Source organism: Oxyura jamaicensis, chromosome 3, assembly GCF_011077185.1.
Source record: "Oxyura jamaicensis isolate SHBP4307 breed ruddy duck chromosome 3, BPBGC_Ojam_1.0, whole genome shotgun sequence".
NCBI classification, from domain to species: domain Eukaryota; kingdom Metazoa; phylum Chordata; class Aves; order Anseriformes; family Anatidae; genus Oxyura; species Oxyura jamaicensis.
Genome location: NC_048895.1, coordinates 78,583,767 through 78,601,092, shown reverse-complemented (window position 1 = coordinate 78,601,092; position 17,326 = coordinate 78,583,767). Strand labels below are relative to the sequence as shown.

General features: G+C 34.3%; 1 protein-coding gene across 1 annotated transcript in view; it reads right to left on the bottom strand.

Moving 5' to 3' along the window:
- Positions 1–17,326, bottom strand: part of EPHA7 (EPH receptor A7) — a 106,168-nt gene that overhangs the window by 60,863 nt on the left and 27,979 nt on the right. The window lies entirely within an intron of this gene.

Here is a 17,326-nt window from a genome sequence, read left to right as displayed (position 1 = left end):
ATCCTCCCTATATCAAAATACTGAGTTTATTTTAATTTGTGGCTAGAGGAAATAGAATTCTTTAAAAGATGTATTCCTTTAATTTATATTTTCTATTTTGTAATAACACATGAAAATTTATGGTGTTATCCTGAAATTTAAATCTATGTGAAAGTGACCCTTGAGGAGGCTTGAGAAGGTACTTTCTTCTCTCTGCAAATCTATTTCCTCTGGTAAACTCTGGCTTCCTATACCAGCTAAAGACCTTCCATTCTGCTCAGCTCCCATTCTTTATTATGTTGCAAACTATCTGGTAAAAAGACTTGTCTGATTCTCATTCCAGGGCTTTGCCTATTGATTGTTATTATTGCTGATTTATTTTGATTTTCTTTATCTTTTCTCAAACTGTCAGAAAGTCTCCCTCTCTCCTAAAACTAAGTAAGATAAGGAATATATAATAAGTTTAGGATAAGGAATACCCTTATCCTATGAGGATAAAGAAATAATATCTTTATCCTACAAGAATAAAGGAAGAAAAAGAAATAAAAAGAATAAATTCATTTCATATACTACTTTTTCCTTCTCTGGAATGGAACTTATCTGCCAATTTTGAAGGACTATTTTAGCTGGAGACCCTGAACAGTTGCAATGCTTTCGGACCCAGCTTTAAACTAATACAGACAGAGAAAGATAACTGCAATTATGGTTACTTATGGAACAAAACGTATAGAAGTACAAGGGCTGACACAATGCATCAAAAAGCACATGAAAAGTTTCACAGCCAAGTTAAATTTATTCTAGAGGCTGGAACTCCTGAGAAGCTAAAATTCCTGCTCAAAATGATGTTGAACGAGATATCTGCTGCTTCAAAGCAACCAAACCTGCATTATCTCCTGCTTGCTGCTGATACTAGACTTTAACACAACCATGACTTTGAGTTTCTCCACCATCTTTTTTGTTTCTTGAGAAAACATCCTTCAGATCACGGGGCTGTTCAGAAAGAAGCCTCAGAACCTTCTATTGAGACCATATAATTTCTGTGGTGTGAGCTTTTCTTTTCTCTCTCTCTTTTTTTTTTTTTTTTTTTTTTTTTTTGACAGAAGGAATGAATTTGCCTTTCTTTCTGTCATGTTCACATAGACTCACTAACATGCTTAGCAATCTATGGTTAGTCCTTCAACCCAAATTATTTTGTTTGAAATACCAAGCAACTGAACTATACATAGATTTTACTCCCTTTTTCTTATTTTATTTTTTAATGTCCTCTAAAATCCAGTCAATGTTGACATTTCTGATTATAATCTATAAACATTTTAAGAAATGACTCCATTGAGAGTCACAGATTTACTTACAGATTCTTATTTGTGAAGTTGTCAATGGAACAAGCTAAGATGATCGGAAAATGTGTCTGTTTTCCTGACATAGCTCCTAGATCTTTTCTGTCCCTCCTCTCTTTGGTAATAAGCTAAGTTTTAGGAAATTGTAGGAGATAATAACTATATCTTATCTGACAAATCTTTGCAGTTCTGTGATTTGAAAGAGATCTCAAGCTCAACAAGCTTAGTACTCTGCTAACTACATAGTGGTTAACATTCAATCAGCATAACAAAATGCAAAAAATCAGGGGGCTTGCTGCTTTTCTGATGGGAAGATTGCTCTAGAATGACACACATGCATTGTTGCCTTATGCACATTTTCTATTTGCCTTTTTCTTGCTAAACAAGCTAAGTATTTTCAGTTCTCCTTACTAAGGTGAGAAAAAAATGTACATATCCAAAATTCCTAAAATGTTCAGGGAGGAGTCACTAAACAATCATTTAGGTAGGAGAGACATTTGAGTGGGAGAGAACTGTTGCCTAGGAAGCCTGACACTGAAAGTGTTGTAGTGAAGGGGAAGAAGATAGAAGTGAAAGGAAGGGAAGGAAGCAGTATCATTCAAAATCTGAACTTTATCTTCCTTACTAGATCCAAATCCCTGCAGTACAAAATACAGTCTCAAAAGAGGTATTCTTATAAGGCTTCTTTCTGGAGAACCCATTGATAGACATATTTCTGCCGCAGGCAGATTTAATGTAACACATCTTAAAGAAGTGAATGCAGTTTCATTCCCTTTGCCTTCTTACTGTCCCGAGTTACTGCAACATGTGCTTTTCCAATCATGCAGAGACATGGAACATACCCAGGTGATCTACAGTTCCCTCTTTCTGCACAGTGTGGCAGCTGCAGCATTGAAGTGGCCAGGCTACTCCTGAAGATCTTTCAAACTCTGAAAGTTTACCTTGGAGAATATACCCCATGAGTAGAGCAAATATTTCCTGACATCAGTGATGGGGGGATAATGCTGTTTTGGTTGTGCACATAACTTTTTCCTTCCTGATCTTGGCCTTGGTCTTGACTGCCAGGTAGCTCTTGATTCACTATCTGAAGCATCACATAGATGAATAATTTAAAATAGGTGAGACAGAAGATAGAAATAATCTAAAAGATTAGAAATAATCAAAAAATAGAATTAAGAAAGGAAAATGAGAATAGCGATGAAGAGATTTTTGCTGAAAGAAAATGTATGACATTTCCAGGCATTTTTACTCAAAATATGAACCATTTATCAGCCACACTGCCTTCCCCTTAACTAACAGCTTAGATGAATGCATTTTTTTTTATGTTGTTCAACGACATAATGTCAAAAGAAAAGGTAATTACATTATAAATTAGCAACAAAGATCACATTAAGTAATCAGTATGATCCAAAGATTAAGGAATAAAACTTGGAGCTGAGATGTTTGGATTCCTGCACTCTGACAATGATTTCATTTACAATCTTAAGTAACACTTAACATCTCTTCATCAGAAATTTCTACTCTAATATTAGATAGCAATTCTTGTACTTATTTATGATGCATATTAAGATTAGAAAATAATCAATAGATCATATCTTCCCAGAGTTTTTCCTATACTTCTGGCATGAACCCTACAAGTGTTCACATATCTCTGTGAAAACATAATGTAATTATTGCATTAAACAAAAAGGTCATTCACTGACCCAGCTCTGTCTGTTTAATAAGAACTTTTTCTGCAAAGATAAGACCATTACTGCTATTTGTATTTAGCAACAGTGTGCGAGGCTGTAAGATTATCCTTGCCTCTCTACACTCACCAATTTTTCTTCTCCCAGAGGTGACAACCATGAAAAATACTTGCCTTGTAATACAAGACATCCTTATGATTTATTTATTATTATTTAGCTTTTGAAAAAAACTATATTAGCCATAGGTTCTATCATGACTAGCAGATAATAAATACATAAATCTGAAAGCATGAGATTTATTAAATTCATTATATTTTAACTGATTGATTTTCTAATTGCATCAAGAGTAGATAGGGGCAGCTGATTCCAGAATCTGCAAATTAATGAATCCATCACGACACAATTGTTAGGTTCTGAAGAGGCTGCTTACTAATATAAAAATCTTTGTTTATTGCAAAAGAGCAAACTGCATTAACAAGAAAGCAGAATAACCTTCCTTTAATTTTGTCCCAACTTAATCAACCAACCATCAACCTTTCATTTTATGGAGCCGTATATACTTTATCTTACAACCGAGTGTACAAAACAACAACAAAGATACTGTGTTTGAAATTCAGTCCAATAAAAATGTTATAACAAACAAAATGTTCATTAGGCTAAAATGGCAGGACCAGAAATGAAGAAATTTGACTTGAGAACACCAGTCTAAAATATCTTTAAAATGACTTATGCTTTTTGTACAACAAAAATAGACACAAAAAAATGTTTTCTATTTTTATGTTTATCAATGTCTCTTTTTTTATTTCCAATATCCCCAAAGCAGATAAAGAAGTAGTTTTGATTTGGCAGATGGAGAGAAGTGATAATGAATAAACAAAAACTACAACAACAACAACAAAAAGAAAATGATCACACAAAAGATCAAATTTTCTAAAACTGTCTATGACTTTGGCTTCCCAAAACTCAAGCACACTCCTAGTCAACCACAGTCTTGCATTTATAAGTCCAAGAACATGTGAATACAGTAGTACACAATAATTATACACTTGCCTATCTCCTGCATTCGTAAAAAGTATACTCAGACTCTGGTTGCTTTGATGAAAGCAGCAGCTCTGGAGACAACTGTCTCAAAGTTCAAGCAACAGGAGAATATGTGCAGGTTTTGTTTTATTAGCAACAAGTTCAGATATTTATTATATTTTAATTAGTAGACTGGTTTATTTTATCAATTGACTTTCATTGTATTTTCTAATATAGCCCATTGTTGATTCATAGATGTCCCCATAGCAGTGGTAAATCATGTATATCAGCATACATTTGTAAAAGTAATATAAATTGTTAGGTCCTCACCAGAACTACAACACCTTTGCAATTATATTTTTTATGTAAAACATTTTCTTCTTCAGAACACATTGCTATTTCTTCCTTTATGCATTGATATATTAAATTTTAATCTTCAGCTCCTAATCATGTCAAACAGGTTATGCAAGGACATATATTGTTTCTTTTGTTCATATTCTATTGTTTATAACAGCTAAACATTCCACCCTGCTAGTCCATTTTTCTCACTAGCAGTCCAATATTTCCACCTGTTTATAGAACCTAAGTGAAATATAACAACTTTCTTAAATTGGATAATTCTTATTGTCTCTCTTATGTACTACTTTGGAATATACTTTTGATTTTGATAACTTACTGAAAAGACTAAATCCTGCTGACATACATAAACCTGCATGGTATAGATGAATTTGCATAAAGAAAGATATGATCTTAAAACTCATATATATATATACTCTTATATATTTCTACTTAATATTCACCACCAGTTGTTAGTGAAAACTACATCTGGATTTAGCTCAAAGTCCACCTGCTAAATTTTGGTTTGATGTAAACTATGATCTGCCATGAAAATGAAATAAAGAGATGCACCTGAGACTGGAAAAATCCTTTCTTTCACACCAGCCCTTAAAAAATACTGGGTTATTAAATACTGTGTTTCATTAGAAAAGAAGATAAGTACGTTTTTAATATATTGAAATATTAGTAAAAGTATATAGTGATTTCAGTGAAATGTGGAGTTCCAAAATATGGGCTTTATATTTCTATACCATGCCCTGAGGATGAAGGACATTTTTATTAGTTTTTGTTTGTTTGTTTGTTTTGTTTTGTTTTGTTTTGCTTTTTTTTTTTTTTTACATTAGTAACATTAGTATTTCATTACACAAGAAAAGAACACATCTTTTAAATTTTCATTATATTTAGATGCCACATAACAATTTTCATAAGTAAATGCTGTGATAGATATATTTTCTTGAAAAATTAACATAAAGCACAAGTTGAAAAATAATAAAAAGTGGGACACCCTTTCCAGTTATCAGATTTATCTATAGTATACTAAACTGCATAAATGGCAGCATAAAAATATTTTTAACCAAAGTTTGCATATGTGTAGTAGTGCTCTGGAGCCAGTATGGTCCAACACAATTAGTAAAGCCCTGAAACAGCATTAAAAAGCCAAAAGGCAAGATAACAATAAGCTTCCTGATTCATATATCCCCAAAAGAACTTGGTCATAACTAGGACCTAATGCCATTCCTAAGGGGTTTCACACATCTCCACACACTAGATCAGCGAAATTGTATTTCCCATCCTGTGGCATTAGAAAGAGTCAAACGTGTGACAAACCCACTGCCTAATAAAACATCACAGCTGTTTATCTTATAAAGTGTTATTGTCTCACCATCATTAAACTCACATAATTATAACTTTGTTTTATGTTCTTTCCCTGCCATTGGAGTGTATGAGTGTGTGTGAGCTTTAACATAAGCAGATATGTGCTTTAAAAATATACCTCACTAATTATTAAGGTGCCTTTCTGGCACATTTTCATTTTTGCAAGACTGGACTATGATGGAAATTGGAAAGAGCCCCAGGAGATGACAGCTGAGGGGGACTTTCTGTATTAGAGCAGTCTCCAAGGATGCCCAAAGGTAAGAAAAATTACTTAGATACTTAGAACAGCATGATGCTTCATGCTGTTATTTTGTTATTGATGGCACTGTTACATTTTAGTATACTGTGGATTCAGGACCCACCAACAAAGAGGAAGCAGGCATCACCGGTCATCCAATAAAGCAGTTTTGTTCTCTTCAGATGGTAATTTATAAAACAGCCATTTTATATGCCCATAGAGATACTTTTCTTTGCTACTTGTGAAACGACAACAAATGAAGGAGTCTGCTTTGAAACATCATATGCCAAAAGTGACACAAAAATTTGTTGCTGCTTACATGATAGAAATATAAACAAATGAATCTTCACTTCCTATACATTACCCCAACTCTACTGGAAGGCTCCTGGAACAGATCACTGCTGTGTCAGCACTATCCAGTGTTGTATATTATGGGCATGAAGAGAAACATTCCATTTTTCTTCAGGGTCCAATATACACCTTCAATATTTGGGAAGAAGTTGCATGGAAAGAACAATAATATTGGGAAGAATAGTCCCTATGTGAGGGAAGAAAAAATAATTAAGAAACTGTTAATCCTCTAAAAAAAAATATAATTCCAGAAATACTGCTGAAATCAGGGGTCCATATTAAAAAAATAAAATAAAAATAAAATCAAGCTTTAAGTTGAAATCCTTGTTTGAAATGAAGTTTCAGTGTCTGAATATGCCTTCTTCTTTTGGACTTCCTAGCACAGTTTGTGCAGTGCCTAGTGCCATGGGATAGCAAAACTCATTGTGTACATTAGGCACAACTGTAAAATCATTATCATCTACACAGAACTGTTCCATTCCTTTCATTCCTCACTATTATTCATTTACCCTTTCCTCTATCAAACTTCCAGCTGAACGTTCTCTGTGAAATAAGAGACTACATCGGTAAATATGAACTATGCAGATTCTGAAATCTGCCAGTAAAGCATACAAGATAATTAAACATCAGCAGATGTGTGTTATTTGCTAACTAGTTCTTAAACATCAATATATTCTGGCTTATATTCTGCACTCCTCAGGCTACTTATTAAAACATAGTAATAGCAAATGTTTACCTATTTTGACATTATTTTTTAACTATTATTATAGTTTTAAATGTTTTACTTCCCCCTGGATTAAAATGATCTCTATGAGGCCAAAGTATTAAAAATTAAAGAAATTTGCTCTTAACTGATCTAATGAAATATCATCTCGGCTTCCAGTCATTGCTGCTTTTTAGCATCTTTGAGCCTGACATCAGTTTTGGATGCAGCTAAATGCCAACTATCCCGATAAACATGTACGCTACCAGCTGTGGCTCCATCTGCTCAACTAAACATTTTCACACCAAATCTGCCGGGGAAAAAAAAATATTGTTTTTGGAGTTGGTTTGTTACAACTGAAATATTAAAATCTTAACTCCAGGTGGCCCTTCACTTTTCTATTTCTCTGATGAATATATTTAGAAGAAAACAAAACCAGCTATTTATAGCCTGCCTCAAAACCACAAAATCCAACTGAAGGAATTTGGTGCAAAAAGAAGAGATTAACAAAAAAGAAATCCAGCGCTGGTAATCCTTCATTCTGTGTCTCATAGATCTCCCCCCATATGCCTACGTGACTGTGTGACCTGACCGCTGTGGAGCAGTGTCTGTACATAGTTCCCACCCCTCTGCCCCACCCTGGGGCAGACAAGGCTGGTGGTGTGTCCATCAGCCTGCTCTCAAAGTGCTGCAGTTTCAAACCCAATGCTGAAGTCATCAGTTTAGTATGTGATAGCTGTGGTGTTTCAGAGATGTTTCTAAGAGACCGTCCTCAATGATGTATCACATAGAGGTCTAATTAACTATTATTAGTGTCCCATTTTTGAATATTAAAATCTTCTTCAGAAAAGCAATAGAAGTTCTCAAGAAAAGGTAAACAACATAACACTGTGAGTTCAGTTCTTGCTTGAATATTCAAAATCATGTTATAAAGTTTTGCATGGTGATGAGAGGGTACTGGGAATAGTACCTGCTCCTGTGTTAGGGAAATAACTCGGACCTACCAAGACTAAACAAGGACCAAGGTTGAAACTGCACTAAGCCAATGCTTTCCACTTTCCACTCCCCTGCTGGGAATCCAACAAAAGGCGTTGGGCTGCTCTGACTCGGGCAGTGTCAGTGTGCAAGTCTGAGCATCTGTTGTGAAGCTCAGGTAGCACAGTGGCTAAGCAGAAGACTAATCTTAGCCATGCGAATCCCGAGAAGCCCAAGTTTTTTTTTTTTTTTTTTTTCTTCCTTCTTCTTTTCTCTCTCTTGCTCTCTCTGTATCTGTCTACATACATATATATATTTATAATAAATATTATTTTTATTATTTTTAATTTAATTTAATTTTACTTTTTACTGTACCTGCCAGGGCCTGTAAACTGCTCCTCCTGGGAATCCTTGACTACACATTCCAGAGTCTGGAGGCTAACCTTACAGTTTCATGAATAGTTTAAAAATAATGGATACAAGTCTACTTATCTTGAACCACCAGATGATTCGGACTGGTATTTGTTTTATATGGTGTCATCTTAAAAGCAAAAACTGAGCAATTCCCCACTCCAGTTAGGGCTTTTAAACACCTTCATTAACATAAGAAGTAAGAAAACAACAAAATAGTAGATGAGTAGATGACACTGTGGCTTAAAATTCAAAGTCATCCTAGTGAAATCCCAAGAAGGATGAAAAGATGTGGTGCTTCTCTAACTTATGTTAATGAAAGCGAAGAGTAATTTTATTGAAGTGAATAGAGTTTTGCCAAAATTTTCACACTAAAGCGACATCAGATACATTTAGCTCTAAAGTACTCCTTGAAAACTGAATCCACTTCTGTTTTAAAAAGTTTAATTGTATTTTGATATTCCACATTCTTCTATACTATTATGAATATTACTTATGAAAATGAAAGAAAAAAAAATCATGCTGCATCTAATAATTCCTTCTAATTAAAAATAAAAATAAAAATGTCACTCAAGAATGTGATTCAAGTAGACATGACAAGCAATCAACAGTTTAGACTTTACAACAGAAAATGCCGAGCCTTTCCTATGATTCAGCATTCATATGATTCCCTTCTGAGTTTATTCTCACTACCAAACTCTAGTAGACAGGAAATCCAAAAAGTTCTTCCAAATGCTGGAGTTGAATAATACAAATGAAACCCTTCACGAGAATGATACCCTTCACGAGAAGGGTATCCAAATTCTGCATAAAGACTTACATCTGTATATTCTATCCTTCTGGTTCACTCAACAATATCTTGTCTATATGCACTAATACAAATATATCAATAGAAAAAGAGTTTCAGATAGGAAATGATATTATATTACACTGAATAATTTTATCACCTAACAGTTCTTACCATGAAACACATCACAATCTAATATTCAGTGTTGTGGAATGTAACAAGTTAATACAACTGTGTGAAAAATAAATGTGCCTTTGTTTCCCTTCAAGTTTTTGAGTGAAGAAGCATTAGAAATAATCTCAATAATAAGCCAAGTTGTGAGAGACAAGAGTCTCAAAAATAAGCTAACTACTATATAGGTGTGCATGGAGACATAATGTGTACATAACCCATCTTACTATGTTCTGTGTTTTGAGGCTCTCCAAAAGAAGTTAAGGGAAGCAGTATAAGTCAAAGAATATGGAAGAATAGAGAGAATGGAGCATGTTCTTTTTTTTTTTTCTTTTTTTTTTTTTTTAATAGTTAAAAAATAATAATAATAAAAAGAAAAGATGAATATCCAGAATTGTATATAAAAAAAATCGGTTTACTATTGTGCAATATCCAAAATATCTGGCCTCTGGCTAACAGGAAATAATATTTAAAAAATAATCGTATTTCATAGCATTTATTTTAGTATTTTTTTATTTAGCTTCAGTGTAGATATTGCATTGTTGTCTACATCTGTTATTTACAACAGAACAAAAAGTTCTGTGGAGGAACTGTCTGTCTGAGGAAAAGCTTATGAGCCATATAATCCAGTAAGTTCTTGTAATAATGACTTCCCATCTATATATTCATATATTATAATTTGGCATATTTTCACTTTAGTCCTTTGAGTTGTACTAGTTTATAAAGCTGGGGATTTTTAAAAACACAGAAGCATTCCAGTAAAACTATAATAAATATTTCTCATCTTTTCTTAAGGAGTAGAGAAAAAGTAATATAACATCCAAGTTGTAAATTGCCTTTTTTGTTTTAACTATACATGTTTCTGTGTAACTGTATCAAGACAGAGGCAAGTCCAGGAAATTTGCATCACACAGGGAAATAAAGCAATATTTTGATAGTCATCAGATCCTCCAGGAATTAATTTCAGAGACTTTGAAGCAAACTCTAATTCTGTATGCCCTCTCCTACAGATAAGCCTTATATTTACTGTGAAGAAATCTACCGGAGAACTTCCAGCAGTGAAGCTATAAAGCACTAGGGTTTGAGATAGCCTTTTAGATATCTGGACCCAGACCAGAGAGTCTCGAAGATAAGGGCAGAGACTGAAGTTAAGACTAATTCTCTAAAATGCCAATGTCTGATGTGCTCATGGTAGTCTGAGTTGTTACAATCTTCTGTATTAGATAACTTTCCCTACCCTATAAAAACTTATGTTTAGTTACACTGTGTAGCTCTTATCCAACGGAGAAGCAGTAAATGCATGAAGCCAGTTCAACATCCATTGGGATGAGGTGCACTTTCCTATCCAAACAGGAAAGATGGACAACTTTATTTACCAGATGTTACTGTGGGGAAGTTTTAGTGTCAACACTGAATACAAAAGTACTCCTAAATTATGGTCTGCAGTGATCAAAAGAGGATATATACCTTTCACTAAGAGCTACTGTACTGGAATTGGAAACTCACTGACATATTTCCTTCTTACTAGTACCATCTTGGTCTCATCTGGGTTTACTTTCATCTAACTGTTCTTCATCTCTGAGCTGTTTTCTTTCAATCAGTTGCCACCATAGTAAAACAGGAATGGTCACAGGTCACAAAGTATAAAAGGAAGTGCATATGATCTGCATATTTTTCAAACATACCATCCAACATTTTCACACGGTAGCTCAGTATAGATACCAAAAAGAGCTAGCAATAAAACCAATTCTTGAAGGACACCAGAAAGAAGAACAGAAAGGCAGTCTGCCCTGACTACTTGTTGGATGTGTTTATCTGGGAAGAATGTCAACCATCTTAGTGAATTACTTTGGATCCTGCTACTTCTCTCAAGCAAGAAAGTATTGTCTTGTTATCAACCATGTTAAATGACTCAGATATGTCTAAAGGGATGAGAATAAATGTCTGTCCTCTCTCCACTGGCAGGAGTAGATTGGCTATTACACATAACACTATAGCCATTTTTTGCCCTGGTTTAAATTCAGATTTTGCTGGATCTAGGATTTTATCTTAATTTAGGTAATGCAGCTGGCCTTTGGCTAGCTTCTCTATGAGCCTGCAAAGAGTTTCACAATTATTCTGTGTCTGTATATCAGGACAGACAAAAAGAGATGATTATAGTTAGCTCTAGGGTGAAATGTGGAAACTGTTATAAAGCACATGGAAATACTATACAAAGGTTTCAGACAGGAAATGAATAGCTAATCCAACTGAAGCTACAGGGAGAATGAGAGGGATGTGAGACATAATTATTCAAACTGGAATTTGTTCAGAACACGGAGGTTAACACCTATCCTCTTGCAAATTGTGTCAAGGCTATAGCTGACAGGACTTCAGGTTTTAAATTCATTTGAAAAGGAACAAATCTAACCGCAAAATTCTTTTTCTCACAAGGGACAATGGGTTCAGTATAATGTACTGAGAAAGAACTATCTTCTGAATCATCCTTAGCACTTCTTTCAACATCTGGATCTCACTGCAGGTATCCCATTCAAGTAGTTACTCAGCATAACCTTATCCTGTTTGTTAAGTGGAAAGAAACAGCTTAAAGATGTATAACTACAATAAGCATGAGTTAAATATCCATGTAATTTAATCCTGACAGCTAACTAGCTAAATAAATAAAAAGACATAGTGAACTAAACATTGGAGAATACACCCCAGAAAATTTATAGGTTGTTTCTTTAAGCTGAAATAGGAGCAATAAGTAGGTGAATGCAGATTATTAAAACTCATAAATATACACAGTCACATTTAAATAACCAATTTTATGATGTCCAAAAGCTGTACAAAAACTACGATATTTTTGTGGGATTTTACTGATCTTTCGAGAATGACAAATCAATCTGTTAAAGGAAGAAAAATGGATTGAAAACCCACAATATTTTATAAGGTAATTCCTTTCAAGCTCGACCTTTTTGACACGTTAATTATAAGCAGCAATGGAGAACTCAATTTTCTTTTCTATTTAAGCTTTAATAATGATATATAATTAAAAAATGTACATAAGCAACTAGTATTAACATCCACATTTTTCAGAAGTAGCCTCTACTTTTCAGTTCTGTGTTTTTTGTGTCTAAAATCATGATTTTCAGAGGTGTTAATTGTCTACACGTCCAATGGCACTTCAGCTTTATGGTAACTACCCTTGCCAAGAAGTCTGGCTGGTGTCTGCTCTGTTGCATCCCTGAAGCCTGACTAACTCAACTCAGTGCAAGGTGAACTTGTGTCCTATTGCCACAGTTTCCTGCCCAAGCTTTTGAAAGGAGCAATTCCCCACAGATCACTGTGGAATATCAGGCCATGGGCATTAGTCAGTGGGCATCCAGCACCAGAAACATTCAGAGAAAACACATTTTAAAACCTTGGTTGTATTTCTACATCAACTGGCAATTATGTCATGACTTACAATCCGCAACCTTACAGACCCTCCTCCAGGGGTTTCATGACATAGAACAAGTTAATGACCCACTGCAAAATACCTCCTTATAATGACATTCAAAACTTATTTTTAGCACCTTGATTATGAATGACATGCTGCTTGTTTCATTCCCGTTAAGGTGCTGAGTCATTAGCAGAACAACATACAAAGGTAGAAACTTTTCAGATGTTAGATACATAACATTAAAAAGCTAAGACATTAGCTTCCATTTAAAGATACCACATTTAAAGATACTACAAAAGACTATGCTATTATTATTATACGTAACAGAAAATCATCTAGTTCCTATGCAATACAAAGTAAGGCAAAACTTGTTTACAGTACATTATAAGAATTAGTTACTATTAAGGACAATGTTTTTTTCTGATGGTTTTAGGGCTAGAAAGATGGTGAAGAGGGGAAGACATATGAACAGTGGCTGAAGTCATTTGGTTTGTTCAGCCCGGAGAAGAGTAGACTGAGGGGAGGCCTTCTGGTGGCCTGGAGCTTCCTCACAAGGGGAGCGGAGGGGCAGGTGCTGAGCTCTGCTCTCTGGGGAACAGTGACAGGACCCGAGGGAACATGATTCTAAATCATTAATGGGTTAATATAAACATTAAATAAATAAATAAATAGATTAAATTAAATCTTCTAACTTTAGTACCACTCTAAAATAGTATTTTGGAGTACTCCCTTTACTGACTAAAACATAATCAAATGATTTGTCCTCCTACACATTATAAAAAAAGAAGTGTTTTGGTTAAAAATAGTGAAGTCAGAATACAGTCAAATGTATTTTTAGTATCATTGATGCAGAATTTACAGATTCTTAAAAGTTAACAAATAAAACATTCATTTAAAACAAACTGGTGATAAGCCCTTGCTCTCCTTCTAAATTTATGCTATCCAATAAAACAACACAGTCCCTATGCTTTATCACTTCTGACATCAATATTAAAACAGCTACACAAACTGCCATCATTGCTTACACATCCTTTCCATCTGTTTCAATGAGAACAGTGTTCCCCTTGTTTCTTACCCCACACATAGCTATTTCATCATCTCCAGTTCACATACCATTTTCTAAACTTCTGAAATCTCAACGAAAAGATTTGGCTTTTCTATGCCTAACCTCTTTTAAGCAACAAAAAATTCCTCCATTAAATTACAGATGAAACATTTCTGAGAAACCAGAGAACATAACAAAATAGAAAGTATTTTCCTAATTAAAAATGTAGAAGTGGAAGTGTACTTTGGGATCACTGTGTCCGTTTACCTGCCATCTCAGTCAACCACCTCGTATAATTCCTTCCAAAAAAATGACTGAGCTCCATCTTAAAATCAAATTATATCTCCCACTACTCCCATCAAAAGACTGCTCCAGTATCTCCCTGCTCTGATGGTTAGAAAACTTACAATTTCCAGCCTAAATATCTCATGTTACTAAATCAACCACTTGCTTTTAACTAGTCATTTAATTAAGCTGCTATTTCATTTGTGATTTTTCCCCACATTCCCTCTCAGTGGATTTGATGGGGTCTGAATGGGGTCTGAATAGTAATCAGATGGGGTTTCAGATGGAGTATGAATAGTAATCTGTGGCAGCAAGGAATTTCCCTTTGCTGTTCCTGTTGAATCTGTCACTTGAAAGAAAGGTAGGAACAGGGGAGGAATAAAATTAGGCACTGCACATAAACATGATTCTGTGACCTAAAAGTTAGGATATTCCTAGAGAAAGGATGAAAGAAACACAGTTAAACCCATCAGTTAAAGATGGGAACCAAACCTGACTCCCATTATCACAGGCTACAAAATAAGGCAGGAGGAGCATTTCTGACCCATAACACCTCATTAACAAAAGACTGGGCCTGATCTTTTCTCTAAAAGAGCATGGATACTGGCACACTCACCTCTGAACAGTTTTTTTTTTGTCTCTCAGTATATGCCAATGACAAATTAAAGGCAGAAGGAAATGAATTATCTTAGTTTTCAGCAGGCTAACTCCAACAGCTTTTCTTCCAGCATGTTTCTTCTGAACACTACTCCTGAGACACCTGCCTTTCTACAAGCACCAGAAACAGGGAGCTGAGGGTGAAAATTAATATTATTTTTATTCCCTCCTAAATATGGACTACTGATAAAACATTCCTATTCTCTCCTGTGCTCAAAACAACACTATCCCATTGTTTCCTTTACATGAGAACTAGGAACTGTGCAACCACACATAAGAGTAGCAGGAAACTTGCCTTTCTGAACACTGGTGCCTGCATTATGAGTGCAGTACTCAGCACTCAGATCACTTCAAGCACTCTGTGTCTTTTTCAACTATATCATGGATCTAATTAGCACTTTTATGTAGAATTAAACTACCTCTTTGAGGTTTCTCCAGGCTGTCACAGGCTCACAGTGCTGAAGAAGCGCAGTAAAGATCATCTTGGGGAGCCCATGTTGTACCCACACTGCAGACTAAGTTTTATTTTCCATGTGGCTAACCTTGGACTTTTCATAAAGAAAGAATTATTTTAAACTTTAAAATATAAATGATTTCATACTTCTTAAGTAAAATCTAAGCAAATTATTTTGTGACATCCAATCTAAAGTTTAAATATCCATTAAAAACAAACAAACAAACAAACCACAACTGATCTGTAGTCAATTGCCATTAATGAACCCATTACTAAGCCTCTGGTTTCAAGCTTCTTTTTATTTTTTCAAAGACTGATGGAAGACAGTAAAGCAAGAACAAAAATACAGCAGCTAATGCCACAAAAGTGAAGAAGTTACTTTCAACTCTTATGAGTTTGAGCCTCATCTATTTTATTTTTTCACAGTTAATCTCTAAAGATATTACACTATATTAAATCTGCACCACTGACATATTTATCTTGAGATTTTCTATGTATGCTCATGACAAGAAAAAATAAGGAAAGAAAAAGAAAAAAATCAAAATTCCCCAAGACGTTTCATATGATGAGTACATGAGTAATTTTCAATGCTCAACCTCGTACCAAATTCTAACTACTTGCATATTTTGCTGTAAAAGATTTGTGTGGCAGTACTTCAAATTTATAACCTCTAAAAAAAATAAATATCAATAATAATAAAGGCTTTTATCCAGTGTAAAACCTGTAATTGCCTTACTTTTTTTTTTTTTTTTTTTTTTTTTTTTTTTTTCTCTACCCTCCTCCCCCCAAAATGGATTTAATAATATAATTAGTGTTGGTCACCTAACATGATCATTTTCCAAAAGGTCAAAATATACTTTATAATGGTAATTTTAGGTATTCTTTTTGTGAAATTGCATTTGAGACAATTCAGTGCAATAATCTATAAAGGAGCATAACAGATTTATGACAGGTTTTCCTACAGTAGCCTGCATTTCAGTGCAATATGTGGGCAGAAGAAACTGAGCAGTTTTATGTCCAGAATTTCTAGAGTAAAATATAACAATTATTATTCTGGCTGGAAATGGATACAAATTACGGAAAAAAAAAAAATAATAAAAACACCTAGAGAATTTCCATTAAAAAAAAAAAGTGAAACAAAAGATTCTCTGAGATTTTTAGTAGCTTGCATACATGCAAATAACAACTACTGATGTCTATGAAATCATGAATATTGTCAAACAGAAAGTAATATATGTAGTTGAACAGATAAGTCAGAAGTGGTATCACCTACTCACTTCAAGGTTAAAAGAGTAATGCAAATCCATATAGGTCCCTGATGATCGAGGTAGGACTAACATATTTTCACCTTCCCTAATAGAACTGCTTTGGTACAAAATACATTGTCCTGTGCTGTCATGATGTATGACTCATATTTAGAAATCTGACAGTTCAGGAGTACATTATAGAATTACATTAAACTGAATACATTTTTGTGCTGCACAGGAAAAGATAAAGAGGACCCAATTTCTGTCTTATTTTTTTTTTTTTTTAAATAATATTTTTGCTCTATTTTCTTACTTCAGTGGTGTAAAAAAAAAAAAAAAAGGGAAGAAGAAGAACAACAAAAAAAAAAAGGAACAGTAGTATTTACTGGACTAGTAAGTTCTATTCTGTCTGTTTCAAAAAACATGTGGAAGATGTAACTCTATTCCATACAAATCCTAACTGCTTCACAAGAATATGGACTATATTAATTGATAGTGGTGTCAGCTAAAACCCTTATTTATAAGAGCAGTAACATTAATTTTGAAAACCCTTGGAATTTGACGTGTAAGTGAATTGCAATGTTTTAACTTCTATGCAATATTAATGAGTTAAGTGACTGTAAAATGCCAAAAAAAAGAAGAGGAAGAAGGGAAGGGGCAAGGAGAGGGGCTGGAGAATGGAAAGGAAAAAAGATGAGAAAAAAAGAAAAGAAAAGAAAAGAAAAGAAAAGAAAAGAAAAGAAAAGAAAAGAAAAGAAAAGGAAAGGAAAGGAAAGGAAAGGAAAGGAAAGGAAAGGAAAGGAAAGGAAAGGAAAGGAAAGGAAAGGAAAGGAAAGGAAAA